Source organism: Lampris incognitus, chromosome 2 (assembly GCF_029633865.1).
Source record: "Lampris incognitus isolate fLamInc1 chromosome 2, fLamInc1.hap2, whole genome shotgun sequence".
NCBI lineage: Eukaryota > Metazoa > Chordata > Actinopteri > Lampriformes > Lampridae > Lampris > Lampris incognitus.
Genome location: NC_079212.1, coordinates 60,204,426 through 60,222,299, shown reverse-complemented (window position 1 = coordinate 60,222,299; position 17,874 = coordinate 60,204,426).

Genomic DNA, 17,874 nt, shown 5'->3' with positions numbered 1-17,874 from the left:
TGTGAAGGTTTTTATTTCCCGATCTGACAGTATGGTTATTACAAGTCAAGTGCAAGTCATGTGAAGGTTTATATGTCCCGATCGGACAGTATGGTTATTACAAGTCAAGTGTAAGTCGTGTGAAAGTTTATATGTCCTGATCTGACAGTACGGTTATTACAAGTCAAGTGTAAGTCGTGTGAAGGTTTATATGTCCTGATCTGACAGTATGGTTATTACAAGTCAAGTGTAAGTCGTGTGAAGGTTCATATGTCCCGATCGGACAGTATGGTTATTACAAGTGAAGTGTAAGTCGTCTGTAGGTTTATATGTCCTGATCTGACAGTATGGTTATTACATGTCAAGTGTAAGTCGTGTGAAGGTTTATGTGTCCTGATCTCACAGTATGGTTATTACAAGTCAAGTTTAAGTCGTGTGAAGGTTTATGTGTCCTGATCTGACAGTATGGTTATTACAAGTCAAGTATAGGTCGTGTGAAGGTTTACATGTTCTGATCCGACAGTATGGTTATTTAAAGTCAAGTGTAAGTCGTGTGAAGCTTTATGTGTCCTGATCTCACAGTATGGTTATTACAAGTCAAGTTTAAGTCGTGTGAAGGTTTATGTGTCCTGATCTGACAGTATGGTGATTACAAGTCAAGTGTAAGTCGTCTGTAGGTTTATATGTCCCGAACTGACAGTATGGTTATTACAAGTCAAGTGTAAGTCGTGTGAAGGTTTATATGTCCCGATCTGACAGTATGGTTATTACAAGTCAAGTGTAAGTCGTCTGAAGGTTTTTATGTCCTGATCTGATTGTATGGTTATTACAAGTCAAGTGTAAGTTGTGTGAAGGTTTATATGTCCCGATCGGACAATATGGTTATTATAAGTCAAGTGTAAGTCGTCTGTAGGTTTATATGTCCTGATCTGACAGTATGGTTATTACAAGTCAAGTGTAGGTCATGTGAAGGTTTATATGTCCTGATCTGACAGTATGGTTATTACAAGTCAAGTGTAAGTCGTGTGAAGTTTTTTATGTCCTAATCTGATAGTATGGTTATTACAAGTCAAGTGTAAGTCATGTGAAGGTTTATATGTCCCGATCGGACCATATGGTTATTACAAGTCAAGTGTAAGTCGTCTGTAGGTTTATATGTCCTGATCTGACAGTATGGTTATTACAATTAAAGTGTAGGTCATCTGAAGGTTTATATGTCCTGATCTGACAGTATGGTTATTACGTGTCAAGTGTAAGTCGTGTGAAGGTTTATATGTCCTGATCTGACAGTATGGTTATTACATGTCAAGTGTAAGTCGTGTGAAGGTTTATGTGTCCTGATCTCACAGTATGGTTATTACAAGTCAAGTTTAAGTCGTGTGAAGGTTTATGTGTCCTGATCTGACAGTATGGTTATTACAAGTCAAGTATAGGTCGTGTGAAGGTTTATATGTTCTGATCCGACAGTATGGTTATTACAAGTCAAGTGTAAGTCGTGTGAAGCTTTATGTGTCCTGATCTCACAGTATGGTTATTACAAGTCAAGTTTAAGTCGTGTGAAGGTTTATGTGTCCTGATCTGACAGTATGGTTATTACAAGTCAAGTGTAGGTCGTGTGAAGGTTTATATGTCCTGATCTGAAAGTATGGTTATTACAAGTCAAGTGTAGGTCGTGTGAAGGTTTATATGTTCTGATCCGACAGTATGGTTATTACAAGTCAAGTGTAAGTCGTGTGAAGGTTTATATGTCCGGATCTGACAGTAAGTTATTACAAGTCAAGTGTAAGTCGTGTGAAGGTTTATATGTCCTGATCTGACAGTATGGTTATTACAAGCCAAGTGTAAGTCATGTGAAGGTTTATAAGTCCTGATCTGACAGTATGGTTATTACAAGTCAAGTGTAAGTCGTGTGAAGGTTTATATGTCCCGATCTGACAGTATGGTTATTACAAGTCAAGTGTAAGTCATGTGAAGGTTTTTATTTCCCGATCTGACAGTATGGTTATTACAAGTCAAGTGCAAGTCATGTGAAGGTTTATATGTCCCGATCGGACAGTATGGTTATTACAAGTCAAGTGTAAGTCGTGTGAAAGTTTATATGTCCTGATCTGACAGTACGGTTATTACAAGTCAAGTGTAAGTCGTCTGTAGGTTTATATGTCCTGATCTGACAGTATGGTTATTACAATTCAAGTGTAGGTCATGTGAAGGTTTATATGTCCTGATCTGACAGTATGGTTATTACATGTCAAGTGTAAGTCGTGTGAAGGTTTATATGTCCTGATCTGACAGTAGGGTTATTACAAGTCAAGTGTAAGTCGTGTGAAGGTTTATATGTCCTGATCTGACAGTATGGTTATTACAAGTCAAGTTTAAGTCATGTGAAGGTTTATATGTCCTGATCCGACAGTATGGTTATTACAAGTCAAGTGTAGGTCGTGTGAAGGTTTTTATGTCCTGATCCGACAGTATGGTTATTACAAGTCAAGTGTAAGTCGTGTGAAGGTTTATATGTCCCGATCGGACAGTATGGTTATTACAAGTCAAGTGTAAGTCGTCTGTAGGTTTATATGTCCCGATCTGACAGTATGGTTATTACAAGTCAAGTGTAAGTCGTGTGAAGGTTTATATGTCCCGATCTGACAGTATGGTTATTACAAGTCAAGTGTAAGTCGTCTGAAGGTTTTTATGTCCTGATCTGATTGTATGGTTATTACAAGTCAAGTGTAAGTTGTGTGAAGGTTTATATATCCCGATCGGACAATATGGTTATTATAAGTCAAGTGTAAGTCGTCTGTAGGTTTATATGTCCTGATCTGACAGTATGGTTATTACAAGTCAAGTGTAGGTCATGTGAAGGGTTATATGTCCTGATCTGACAGTATGGTTATTACAAGTCAAGTGTAAGTCGTGTGAAGTTTTTTATGTCATAATCTGATAGTATGGTTATTACAAGTCAAGTGTAAGTCATGTGAAGGTTTATATGTCCCGATCGGACAGTATGGTTATTACAAGTCAAGTGTAAGTCGTCTGCAGGTTTATATGTCCTGATCTGACAGTATGGTTATTACAATTCAAGTGTAGGTCATCTGAAGGTTTATATGTCCTGATCTGACAGTATGGTTATTACGTGTCAAGTGTAAGTCGTGTGAAGGTTCATATGTCCCGATCGGACAGTATGGTTATTACAAGTGAAGTGTAAGTCGTCTGTATGTTTATATGTCCTGATCTGACAGTATGGTTATTACAATTCAAGTTTAGGTCATGTGAAGGTTTATATGTCCTGATCTGACAGTATGGTTATTACATGTCAAGTGTAAGTCGTGTGAAGGTTTATATGTCCTGATCTGACAGTATGGTTATTACAAGTCAACTGTAAGTCGTGTGAGGGTTTATATGTCCTGATCTGACAGTATGGTTATTACAAGTCAAGTTTAAGTCATGTGAGGGTTTATATGTCCTGATCCGACAGTATGGTTATTACAAGTCAAGTGTAGGTCGTGTGAAGGTTTTTATGTCCTGATCCGACAGTATGGTTATTACAAGTCAAGTGTAAGTCGTGTGAAGGTTTATATGTCCCGATCGGACAGTATGGTTATTACAAGTCAAGTGTAAGTCGTCTGTAGGTTTATATGTCCTGATCTGATTGTATGGTTATTACAAGTCAAGTGTAAGTTGTGTGAAGGTTTATATGTCCCGATCGGACAATATGGTTAATATAAGTCAAGTGTAAGTCGTCTGTAGGTTTATATGTCCTGATCTGACAGTATGGTTATTACAAGTCAAGTGTAGGTCATGTGAAGGTTTATATGTCCTGATCTGACAGTATGGTTATTACAAGTCAAGTGTAAGTCGTGTGAAGGTTTTTATGTCCTAATCTGATAGTATGGTTATTACAAGTCAAGTGTAAGTCATGTGAAGGTTTATATGTCCCGATCGGACAGTATGGTTATTACAAGTCAAGTGTAAGTCGTCTGTAGGTTTATATGTCCTGATCTGACATTATGGTTATTACAATTCAAGTTTAGGTCATCTGAAGGTTTATATGTCCTGATCTGACAGTATGGTTATTACGTGTCGAGCGAAGTCGTGTGAAGGTTTATATGTCCTGATCTGACAGTATGGATATTACATGTCAAGTGTAAGTCGTGTGAAGGTTTATATGTCCTGATCTGACAGTATGGTTATTACAAGTCAAGTGTAAGTCGTGTGAAGGTTTATATGTCCTGATCTGACAGTATGGTTATTACAAGTCAAGTTTAAGTCATGTGAAGGTTTATATGTCCTGATCCGACAGTATGGTTATTACAAGTCAAGTGTAAGTCGTGTGAAGGTTTATATGTTCTGATCCGACAGTATGGTTATTACAAGTCAAGTGTAAGTCGTGTGAAGGTTTATATGTCCGGATCTGACAGTAAGTTATTACATGTCAAGTGTAAGTCGTGTGAAGGTTTATATGTCCTGATCTGACAGTATGGTTATTACAAGTCAAGTTTAAGTCATGTGAAGGTTTATATGTCCTGATCCGACAGTATGGTTATTACAAGTCAAGTGTAGGTCGTGTGAAGGTTTTTATGTCCTGATCCGACAGTATGGCTATTACAAGTCAAGTGTAAGTCGTGTGAAGGTTTATATGTCCCGATCGGACAGTATGGTTATTACAAGTCAAGTTTAAGTCGTGTGAAGCTTTATATGTCCTGATCTGACAGTATGGTTATTACAAGTCAAGTGTAAGTCGTGTGAATGTTTATATGTCCTGATCTGACAGTATGGTTATTACAAGTCAAGTGTAAGTCGTGTGAAGGTTTATATGTCCTGATCTGACAGTATGGTTATTACAAGTCAAGTTTAAGTCGTGTGAAGGTTTATATGTCATGATCCGACAGTATGGTTATTACAAGTCAAGTGTAGGTCGTGTGAAGGTTTATATGTCCTGATCTGACAGTATGGTTATTACAAGTCAAGTGTAAGTCGTGTGAAGCTTTATGTGTCCTGATCTCACAGTATGGTTATTACAAGTCAAGTTTAAGTCGTGTGAAGGTTTATGTGTCCTGATCTGACAGTATGGTTATTACAAGTCAAGTGTAGGTCGTGTGAAGGTTTATATGTTCTGATCCGACAGTATGGTTATTTCAAGTCAAGTGTAAGTCGTTTGAAGGTTTTTATGTCCTAATCTGATAGTATGGTTATTACAAGTCAAGTGTAAGTCATGTGAAGGTTTATATGTCCCGATCGGACAGTATGGTTATTACAAGTCAAGTGTAAGTCGTGTGAAGGTTTATATGTCCTGATCTGACAGTATGGTTATTACAATTCAAGTGTAGGTCATCTGAAGGTTTATATGTCCTGATCTGACAGTATGGTTATTACGTGTCAAGTGTAAGTCGTGTGAAGGTTTATATGTCCTGATCTGACAGTATGGTTATTACAAGTCAAGTGTAAGTCGTGTGAAGGTTTATATGTCCTGATCTGACAGTATGGTTATTACAAGTCAAGTTTAAGTCATGTGAAGGTTTATATGTCCTGATCCGACAGTATGGTTATTACAAGTCAAGTGTAGGTCGTGTGAAGGTTTTTATGTCCTGATCCGACAGTATGGCTATTACAAGTCAAGTGTAAGTCGTGTGAAGGTTTATATGTCCCGATCGGACAGTATGGTTATTACAAGTCAAGTTTAAGTCGTGTGAATCTTTATATGTCCTGATCTGACAGTATGGTTATTACAAGTCAAGTGTAAGTCGTGTGAATGTTTATATGTCCTGATCTGACAGTATGGTTATTACAAGTCAAGTGTAAGTCGTGTGAAGGTTTATATGTCCTGATCTGACAGTATGGTTATTACAAGTCAAGTTTAAGTCGTGTGAAGGTTTATATGTCCTGATCCGACAGTATGGTTATTACAAGTCAAGTGTAAGTCGTGTGAAGCTTTATGTGTCCTGATCTCACAGTATGGTTATTACAAGTCAAGTTTAAGTCGTGTGAAGGTTTATGTGTCCTGATCTGACAGTATGGTTATTACAAGTCAAGTGTAGGTCGTGTGAAGGTTTATATGTTCTGATCCGACAGTATGGTTATTACAAGTCAAGTGTAAGTCGTGTGAAGGTTTATATGTCCCGATCGGACAGTATGGTTATTACAAGTCAAGTTTAAGTCGTGTGAAGCTTTATATGTCCTGATCTGACAGTATGGTTATTACAAGTCAAGTGTAAGTCGTGTGAATGTTTATATGTCCTGATCTGACAGTATGGTTATTACAAGTCAAGTGTAAGTCGTGTGAAGGTTTATATGTCCTGATCTGACAGTATGGTTATTACAAGTCAAGTTTAAGTCGTGTGAAGGTTTATATGTCCTGATCCGACAGTATGGTTATTACAAGTCAAGTGTAAGTCGTGTGAAGCTTTATGTGTCCTGATCTCACAGTATGGTTATTACAAGTCAAGTTTAAGTCGTGTGAAGGTTTATGTGTCCTGATCTGACAGTATGGTTATTACAAGTCAAGTGTAGGTCGTGTGAAGGTTTATATGTTCTGATCCGACAGTATGGTTATTACAAGTCAAGTGTAAGTCGTGTGAAGGTTTATATGTCCGGATCTGACAGTAAGTTATTACAAGTCAAGTGTAAGTCGTGTGAAGGTTTATATGTCCTGATCTGACAGTATGGTTATTACAAGGCAAGTGTAAGTCATGTGAAGGTTTATAAGTCCTGATCTGACAGTATGGTTATTACAAGTCAAGTGTAAGTCGTGTGAAGGTTTATATGTCCCGATCTGACAGTATGGTTATTACAAGTCAAGTGTAAGTCATGTGAAGGTTTTTATTTCCCGATCTGACAGTATGGTTATTACAAGTCAAGTGCAAGTCATGTGAAGGTTTATATGTCCCGATCGGACAGTATGGTTATTACAAGTCAAGTGTAAGTCGTGTGAACGTTTATATGTCCTGATCTGACAGTACGGTTATTACAAGTCAAGTGTAAGTCGTGTGAAGGTTTATATGTCCTGATCTGACAGTATGGTTATTACAAGTCAAGTGTAAGTCGTGTGAAGGTTTATATGTCCTGATCTGACAGTATGGTTATTACAAGTCAAGTGTAGGTCGTGTGAAGGTTTTTATGTCCTGATCCGACAGTATGGTTATTACAAGTCAAGTGTAAGTCGTGTGAAGGTTTATATGTCCCGATCGGACAGTATGGTTATTACAAGTCAAGTGTAAGTCGTTTGTAGGTTTATATGTCCCGAACTGACAGTATGGTTATTACAAGTCAAGTGTAAGTCGTGTGAAGGTTTATATGTCCCGATCTGACAGTATGGTTATTACAAGTCAAGTGTAAGTCGTCTGAAGGTTTTTATGTCCTGATCTGATTGTATGGTTATTACAAGTCAAGTGTAAGTCGTGTGAAGGTTCATATGTCCCGATCGGACAGTATGGTTATTACAAGTGAAGTGTAAGTCGTCTGTAGGTTTATATGTCCTGATCTGACAGTATGGTTATTACAAGTCAAGTGTAGGTCGTGTGAAGGTTTTTATGTCCTGATCCGGCAGTATGGCTATTACAAGTCAAGTGTAAGTCGTGTGAAGGTTTATATGTCCCGATCGGACAGTATGGTTATTACAAGTCAAGTTTAAGTCGTGTGAATCTTTATATGTCCTGATCTGACAGTATGGTTATTACAAGTCAAGTGTAAGTCGTGTGAATGTTTATATGTCCTGATCTGACAGTATGGTTATTACAAGTCAAGTGTAAGTCGTGTGAAGGTTTATATGTCCTGATCTGACAGTATGGTTATTACAAGTCAAGTTTAAGTCGTGTGAAGGTTTATATGTCCTGATCCGACAGTATGGTTATTACAAGTCAAGTGTAAGTCGTGTGAAGCTTTATGTGTCCTGATCTCACAGTATGGTTATTACAAGTCAAGTTTAAGTCGTGTGAAGGTTTATGTGTCCTGATCTGACAGTATGGTTATTACAAGTCAAGTGTAGGTCGTGTGAAGGTTTATATGTTCTGATCCGACAGTATGGTTATTACAAGTCAAGTGTAAGTCGTGTGAAGGTTTATATGTCCCGATCGGACAGTATGGTTATTACAAGTCAAGTTTAAGTCGTGTGAAGCTTTATATGTCCTGATCTGACAGTATGGTTATTACAAGTCAAGTGTAAGTCGTGTGAATGTTTATATGTCCTGATCTGACAGTATGGTTATTACAAGTCAAGTGTAAGTCGTGTGAAGGTTTATATGTCCTGATCTGACAGTATGGTTATTACAAGTCAAGTTTAAGTCGTGTGAAGGTTTATATGTCCTGATCCGACAGTATGGTTATTACAAGTCAAGTGTAAGTCGTGTGAAGCTTTATGTGTCCTGATCTCACAGTATGGTTATTACAAGTCAAGTTTAAGTCGTGTGAAGGTTTATGTGTCCTGATCTGACAGTATGGTTATTACAAGTCAAGTGTAGGTCGTGTGAAGGTTTATATGTTCTGATCCGACAGTATGGTTATTACAAGTCAAGTGTAAGTCGTGTGAAGGTTTATATGTCCGGATCTGACAGTAAGTTATTATAAGTCAAGTGTAAGTCGTGTGAAGGTTTATATGTCCTGATCTGACAGTATGGTTATTACAAGGCAAGTGTAAGTCATGTGAAGGTTTATAAGTCCTGATCTGACAGTATGGTTATTACAAGTCAAGTGTAAGTCGTGTGAAGGTTTATATGTCCCGATCTGACAGCATGGTTATTACAAGTCAAGTGTAAGTCATGTGAAGGTTTTTATTTCCCGATCTGACAGTATGGTTATTACAAGTCAAGTGCAATTCATGTGAAGGTTTATATGTCCCGATCGGACAGTATGGTTATTACAAGTCAAGTGTAAGTCGTGTGAACGTTTATATGTCCTGATCTGACAGTACGGTTATTACAAGTCAAGTGTAAGTCGTGTGAAGGTTTATATGTCCTGATCTGACAGTATGGTTATTACAAGTCAAGTGTAAGTCATGTGAAGGTTCATATGTCCCGATCGGACAGTATGGTTATTACAAGTCAAGTGTAAGTCGTCTGTAGGTTTATATGTCCTGATCTGACAGTATGGTTATTACAATTCAAGTGTAGGTCATGTGAAGGTTTATATGTCCTGATCTGACAGTATGGTTATTACATGTCAAGTGTAAGTCGTGTGAAGGTTTATATGTCCTGATCTGACAGTATGGTTATTACAAGTCAAGTGTAAGTCGTGTGAAGGTTTTTATGTCCTGATCTGACAGTATGGTTATTACAAGTCAAGTGTAGGTCGTGTGAAGGTTTTTATGTCCTGATCCGACAGTATGGTTATTACAAGTCAAGTGTAAGTCGTGTGAAGGTTTACATGTCCCGATCGGACCGTATGGTTATTACAAGTCAAGTGTAAGTCGTTTGTAGGTTTATATGTCCCGAACTGACAGTATGGTTATTACAAGTCAAGTGTAAGTCGTGTGAAGGTTTATATGTCCCGATCTGACAGTATGGTTATTACAAGTCAAGTGTAAGTCGTCTGAAGGTTTTTATGTCCTGATCTGATTGTATGGTTATTACAAGTCAAGTGTAAGTCGTGTGAAGGTTCATATGTCCCGATCGGACAGTATGGTTATTACAAGTGAAGTGTAAGTCGTCTGTAGGTTTATATGTCCTGATCTGACAGTATGGTTATTACATGTCAAGTGTAAGTCGTGTGAAGGTTTATGTGTCCTGATCTCACAGTATGGTTATTACAAGTCAAGTTTAAGTCGTGTGAAGGTTTATGTGTCCTGATCTGACAGTATGGTTATTACAAGTCAAGTATAGGTCATGTGAAGGTTTACATGTTCTGATCCGACAGTATGGTTATTTAAAGTCAAGTGTAAGTCGTGTGAAGCTTTATGTGTCCTGATCTCACAGTATGGTTATTACAAGTCAAGTTTAAGTCGTGTGAAGGTTTATGTGTCCTGATCTGACAGTATGGTTATTACAAGTCAAGTGTAAGTCGTCTGTAGGTTTATATGTCCCGAACTGACAGTATGGTTACTACAAGTCAAGTGTAAGTCGTGTGAAGGTTTATATGTCCCGATCTGACAGTATGGTTATTACAAGTCAAGTGTAAGTCGTCTGAAGGTTTTTATGTCCTGATCTGATTGTATGGTTATTACAAGTCAAGTGTAAGTTGTGTGAAGGTTTATATGTCCCGATCGGACAATATGGTTATTATAAGTCAAGTGTAAGTCGTCTGTAGGTTTATATGTCCTGATCTGACAGTATGGTTATTACAAGTCAAGTGTAGGTCATGTGAAGGTTTATATGTCCTGATCTGACAGTATGGTTATTACAAGTCAAGTGTAAGTCGTGTGAAGTTTTTTATGTCCTAATCTGATAGTATGGTTATTACAAGTCAAGTGTAAGTCTTGTGAAGGTGTATATGTCCCGATCGGACAGTATGGTTATTACAAGTCAAGTGTAAGTCGTCTGTAGGTTTATATGTCCTGATCTGACAGTATGGTTATTACAATTCAAGTGTAGGTCATCTGAAGGTTTATATGTCCTGATCTGACAGTATGGTTATTACGTTTCAAGTGTAAGTCGTGTGAAGGTTTATATGTCCTGATCTGACAGTATGGTTATTACATGTCAAGTGTAAGTCATGTGAAGGTTTATGTGTCCTGATCTCACAGTATGGTTATTACAAGTCAAGTTTAAGTCGTGTGAAGGTTTATGTGTCCTGATCTGACAGTATGGTTATTACAAGTCAAGTATAGGTCGTGTGAAGGTTTATATGTTCTGATCCGACAGTATGGTTATTACAAGTCAAGTGTAAGTCGTGTGAAGCTTTATGTGTCCTGATCTCACAGTATGGTTATTACAAGTCAAGTTTAAGTCTTGTGAAGGTTTATGTGTCCTGATCTGACAGTATGGTTATTACAAGTCAAGTGTAGGTCGTGTGAAGGTTTATATGTCCTGATCTGACAGTATGGTTATTACAAGTCAAGTGTAGGTCGTGTGAAGGTTTATATGTTCTGATCCGACAGTATGGTTATTACAAGTCAAGTGTAAGTCGTGTGAAGGTTTATATGTCCGGATCTGACAGTAAGTTATTACAAGTCAAGTGTAAGTCGTGTGAAGGTTTATATGTCCTGATCTGACAGTATGGTTATTACAAGCCAAGTGTAAGTCATGTGAAGGTTTATAAGTCCTGATCTGACAGTATGGTTATTACAAGTCAAGTGTAAGTCGTGTGAAGGTTTATATGTCCCGATCTGACAGTATGGTTATTACAAGTCAAGTGTAAGTCATGTGAAGGTTTTTATTTCCCGATCTGACAGTATGGTTATTACAAGTCAAGTGCAAGTCATGTGAAGGTTTATATGTCCCGATCGGACAGTATGGTTATTACAAGTCAAGTGTAAGTCGTGTGAAAGTTTATATGTCCTGATCTGACAGTACGGTTATTACAAGTCAAGTGTAAGTCGTGTGAAGGTTTATATGTCCTGATCTGACAGTATGGTTATTACAAGTCAAGTGTAAGTCGTGTGAAGGTTAATATGTTCCGATCGGAGAGTATGGTTATTACAAGTGAAGTGTAAGTCGTCTGTAGGTTTATATGTCCTGATCTGACAGTATGGTTATTACAATTCAAGTTTAGTTCATGTGAAGGTTTATATGTCCTGATCTGACAGTATGGTTATTACATGTCAAGTGTAAGTTTTGTGAAGGTTTATATGTCCTGATCTGACAGTATGGTTATTACAAGTCAAGTTTAAGTCATGTGAGGGTTTATATGTCCTGATCCGACAGTATGGTTATTACAACTCAAGTGTAGGTCGTGTGAAGGTTTTTATGTCCTGATCCGACAGTATGGTTATTACAAGTCAAGTGTAATCGTGTGAAGGTTTATATGTCCCGATCGGACAGTATGGTTATTACAAGTCAAGTGTAAGTCGTCTGTAGGTTTATATGTCCCGAACTGACAGTATGGTTATTACAAGTCAAGTGTAAGTCGTGTGAAGGTTTATATGTCCCGATCTGACAGTATGGTTATTACAAGTCAAGTGTAAGTCGTCTGAAGGTTTTTATGTCCTGATCTGATTGTATGGTTATTACAAGTCAAGTGTAAGTCGTGTGAAGGTTCATATGTCCCGATCGGACAGTATGGTTATTACAAGTGAAGTGTAAGTCGTCTGTAGGTTTATATGTCCTGATCTGACATTATGGTTATTACATGTCAAGTGTAAGTCGTGTGAAGGTTTATGTGTCCTGATCTCACAGTATGGTTATTACAAGTCAAGTTTAAGTCGTGTGAAGGTTTATGTGTCCTGATCTGACAGTATGGTTATTACAAGTCAAGTATAGGTCGTGTGAAGGTTTACATGTTCTGATCCGACAGTATGGTTATTTAAAGTCAAGTGTAAGTCGTGTGAAGCTTTATGTGTCCTGATCTCACAGTATGGTTATTACAAGTCAAGTTTAAGTCGTGTGAAGGTTTATGTGTCCTGATCTGACAGTATGGTTATTACAAGTCAAGTGTAAGTCGTCTGTAGGTTTATATGTCCCGAACTGACAGTATGGTTACTACAAGTCAAGTGTAAGTCGTGTGAAGGTTTATATGTCCCGATCTGACAGTATGGTTATTACAAGTCAAGTGTAAGTCGTCTGAAGGTTTTTATGTCCTGATCTGATTGTATGGTTATTACAAGTCAAGTGTAAGTTGTGTGAAGGTTTATATGTCCCGATCGGACAATATGGTTATTATAAGTCAAGTGTAAGTCGTCTGTAGGTTTATATGTCCTGATCTGACAGTATGGTTATTACAAGTCAAGTGTAGGTCATGTGAAGGTTTATATGTCCTGATCTAACAGTATGGTTATTACAAGTCAAGTGTAAGTCGTGTGAAGTTTTTTATGTCCTAATCTGATAGTATGGTTATTACAAGTCAAGTGTAAGTCATGTGAAGGTGTATATGTCCCGATCGGACAGTATGGTTATTACAAGTCAAGTGTAAGTCGTCTGTAGGTTTATATGTCCTGATCTGACAGTATGGTTATTACAATTCAAGTGTAGGTCATCTGAAGGTTTATATGTCCTGATCTGACAGTATGGTTATTACGTTTCAAGTGTAAGTCGTGTGAAGGTTTATATGTCCTGATCTGACAGTATGGTTATTACATGTCAAGTGTAAGTCATGTGAAGGTTTATGTGTCCTGATCTCACAGTATGGTTATTACAAGTCAAGTTTAAGTCGTGTGAAGGTTTATGTGTCCTGATCTGACAGTATGGTTATTACAAGTCAAGTATAGGTCGTGTGAAGGTTTATATGTTCTGATCCGACAGTATGGTTATTACAAGTCAAGTGTAAGTCGTGTGAAGCTTTATGTGTCCCGATCTGACAGTATGGATATTACATGTCAAGTGTAAGTCGTGTGAAGGTTTATATGTCCGGATCTGACAGTAAGTTATTACAAGTCAAGTGTAAGTCGTGTGAAGGTTTATATGTCCTGATCTGACAGTATGGTTATTACAAGTCAAGTGTAAGTCGTGTGAAAGTTTATATGTCCTGATCTGACAGTATGGTTATTACAAGTCAAGTGTAAGTCGTGTGAAGGTTTATATGTCCTGATCTGACAGTATGGTTATTACAAGTCAAGTGTAAGTCGTGTGAAGGTTAATATGTCCCGATCGGAGAGTATGGTTATTACAAGTGAAGTGTAAGTCGTCTGTAGGTATATATGTCCTGATCTGACAGTATGGTTATTACAATTCAAGTTTAGGTCATGTGAAGGTTTATATGTCCTGATCTGACAGTATGGTTATTACATGTCAAGTGTAAGTCGTGTGAAGGTTTATATGTCCTGATCTGACAGTATGGTTATTACAAGTCAAGTGTAAGTCGTGTGAGGGTTTATATGTCCTGATCTGACAGTATGGTTATTACAAGTCAAGTTTAAGTCATGTGAGGGTTTATATGTCCTGATCCGACAGTATGGTTATTACAAGTCAAGTGTAGGTCGCGTGAAGGTTTTTATGTCCTGATCCGACAGTATGGTTATTACAAGTCAAGTGTAAGTCGTGTGAAGGTTTATATGTCCCGATCGGACAGTATGGTTATTACAAGTCAAGTGTAAGTCGTCTGTAGGTTTATATGTCCCGAACTGACAGTATGGTTATTACAAGTCAAGTGTAAGTCGTGTGAAGGTTTATATGTCCCGATCTGACAGTATGGTTATTACAAGTCAAGTGTAAGTCGTCTGAAGGTTTTTATGTCCTGATCTGATTGTATGGTTATTACAAGTCAAGTGTAAGTTGTGTGAAGGTTTATATGTCCCGATCGGACAATATGGTTAATATAAGTCAAGTGTAAGTCGTCTGTAGGTTTATGTGTCCTGATCTGACAGTATGGTTATTACAAGTCAAGTGTAGGTCATGTGAAGGTTTATATGTCCTGATCTGACAGTATGGTTATTACAAGTCAAGTGTAAGTCGTGTGAAGGTTTTTATGTCCTAATCTGATAGTATGGTTATTACAAGTCAAGTGTAAGTCATGTGAAGGTTTATATGTCCCGATCGGACAGTATGGTTATTACAAGTCAAGTGTAAGTCGTCTGTAGGTTTATATGTCCTGATCTGACATTATGGTTATTACAATTCAAGTTTAGGTCATCTGAAGGTTTATATGTCCTGATCTGACAGTATGGTTATTACGTGTCGAGCGAAGTCGTGTGAAGGTTTATATGTCCTGATCTGACAGTATGGATATTACATGTCAAGTGTAAGTCGTGTGAAGGTTTATATGTCCTGATCTGACAGTATGGTTATTACAAGTCAAGTGTAAGTCGTGTGAAGGTTTATATGTCCTGATCTGACAGTATGATTATTACAAGTCAAGTTTAAGTCATGTGAAGGTTTATATGTCCTGATCCGACAGTATGGTTATTACAAGTCAAGTGTAAGTCGTGTGAAGGTTTATATGTTCTGATCCGACAGTATGGTTATTACAAGTCAAGTGTAAGTCGTGTGAAGGTTTATATGTCCGGATCTGACAGTAAGTTATTACATGTCAAGTGTAAGTCGTGTGAAGGTTTATATGTCCTGATCTGACAGTATGGTTATTACAAGTCAAGGGTAAGTCGTGTGAAGGTTTATATGTCCTGATCTGACAGTATGGTTATTACAAGTCAAGTTTAAGTCATGTGAAGGTTTATATGTCCTGATCCGACAGTATGGTTATTACAAGTCAAGTGTAAGTCGTGTGAAGGTTTATATGTTCTGATCCGACAGTATGGTTATTACAAGTCAAGTGTAAGTCGTGTGAAGGTTTATGTGTCCGGATCTGACAGTAAGTTATTACAAGTCAAGTGTAAGTCGTGTGAAGGTTTATATGTCCTGATCTGACAGTATGGTTATTACAAGCCAAGTGTAAGTCATGTGAAGGTTTATAAGTCCTGATCTGACAGTATGGTTATTACAAGTCAAGTGTAAGTCGTGTGGAGGTTTATATGTCCCGATCTGACAGTATGGTTATTACAAGTCAAGTGTAAGTCATGTGAAGGTTTTTATTTCCCGATCTGACAGTATGGTTATTACAAGTCAAGTGCAAGTCATGTGAAGGTTTATATGTCCCGATCGGACAGTATGGTTATTACAAGTCAAGTGTAAGTCGTGTGAAAGTTTATATGTCCTGATCTGACAGTACGGTTATTACAAGTCAAGTGTAAGTCGTGTGAAGGTTTATATGTCCTGATCTGACAGTATGGTTATTACAAGTAAAGTGTAAGTCGTGTGAAGGTTCATATGTCCCGATCGGACAGTATGGTTATTACAAGTCAAGTGTAAGTCGTCTGTAGGTTTATATGTCCTGATCTGACAGTATGGTTATTACAATTCAAGTGTAGGTCATGTGAAGGTTTATATGTCCTGATCTGACAGTATGGTTATTACAAGTCAAGTGTAGGTCGTGTGAAGGTTTTTATGTCCTGATCCGACAGTATGGTTATTACAAGTCAAGTGTAAGTCGTGTGAGGGTTTATATGTCCCGATCGGACAGTATGGTTATTACAAGTCAAGTGTAAGTCGTCTGTAGATTTATATGTCCCGATCTGACAGTATGGTTATTACAAGTCAAGTGTAAGTCTTGTGAAGGTTTATATGTCCCGATCTGACAGTATGGTTATTACAAGTCAAGTGTAAGTCGTCTGAAGGTTTTTATGTCCTGATCTGATTGTATGGTTATTACAAGTCAAGTGTAAGTTGTGTGAAGGTTTATATATCCCGATCGGACAATATGGTTATTATATGTCAAGTGTAAGTTGTCTGTAGGTTTATATGTCCTGATCTGACAGTATGGTTATTACAAGTCAAGTGTAGGTCATGTGAAGGGTTATATGTCCTGATCTGACAGTATGGTTATTACAAGTCAAGTGTAAGTCGTGTGAAGGTTTATATGTCCCGATCGGACAGTATGGTTATTACAAGTCAAGTGTAAGTCGTCTGCAGGTTTATATGTCCTGATCTGACAGTATGGTTATTACAATTCAAGTGTAGGTCATCTGAAGGTTTATATGTCCTGATCTGACAGTATGGTTATTACGTGTCAAGTGTAAGTCGTGTGAAGGTTTATATGTCCTGATCTGACAGTATGGTTATTAAATGTCAAGTGTAAGTCGTGTGAAGGTTTATGTGTCCTGATCTCACAGTATGGTTATTACAAGTCAAGTTTAAGTCGTGTGAAGGTTTATGTGTCCTGATCTGACAGTATGGTTATTACAAGTCAAGTATAGGTCGTGTGAAGGTTTATATGTTCTGATCCGACAGTATGGTTATTACAAGTCAAGTGTAAGTCGTGTGAAGCTTTATGTGTCCTGATCTCACAGTATGGTTATTACAAGTCAAGTTTAAGTCGTGTGAAGGTTTAGGTGTCCTGATCTGACAGTATGGTTATTACAAGTCAAGTGTAGGTCGTGTGAAGGTTTATATGTTCTGATCCGACAGTATGGTTATTACAAGTCAAGTGTAAGTCGTGTGAATGTTTATGTGTCCTGATCTGACAGTATGGTTATTACAAGTCAAGTGTAGGTCGTGTGAAGGTTTATATGTTCTGATCCGACAGTATGGTTATTACAAGTCAAGTTTAAGTCGTGTGAAGGTTTATGTGTCCTGATCTGACAGTATGGTTATTACAAGTCAAGTGTAAGTCGTCTGTAGGTTTATATGTCCCGAACTGACAGTATGGTTACTACAAGTCAAGTGTAAGTCTTGTGAAGGTTTATATGTCCCGATCTGACAGTATGGTTATTACAAGTCAAGTGTAAGTCGTGTGAAGGTTTATATGTCCTGATCTGACAGTATGGTTATTACAAGTCAAGTGTAAGTCGTGTGAAGGTTAATATGTTCCGATCGGAGAGTATGGTTATTACAAGTGAAGTGTAAGTCGTCTGTAGGTTTATATGTCCTGATCTGACAGTATGGTTATTACAATTCAAGTTTAGTTCATGTGGAGGTTTATATGTCCTGATCTGACAGTATGGTTATTACATGTCAAGTGTAAGTCGTGTGAAGGTTTATATGTCCTGATCTGACAGTATGGTTATTACAAGTCAAGTGTAAGTCGTGTGAGGGTTTATATGTCCTGATCTGACAGTATGGTTATTACAAGTCAAGTTTAAGTCATGTGAGGGTTTATATGTCCTGATCCGACAGTATGGTTATTACAACTCAAGTGTAGGTCGTGTGAAGGTTTTTATGTCCTGATCCGACAGTATGGTTATTACAAGTCAAGTGTAAGTCGTGTGAAGGTTTATATGTCCCGATCGGACAGTATGGTTATTACAAGTCAAGTGTAAGTCGTCTGTAGGTTTATATGTCCCGAACTGACAGTATGGTTATTACAAGTCAAGTGTAAGTCGTGTGAAGG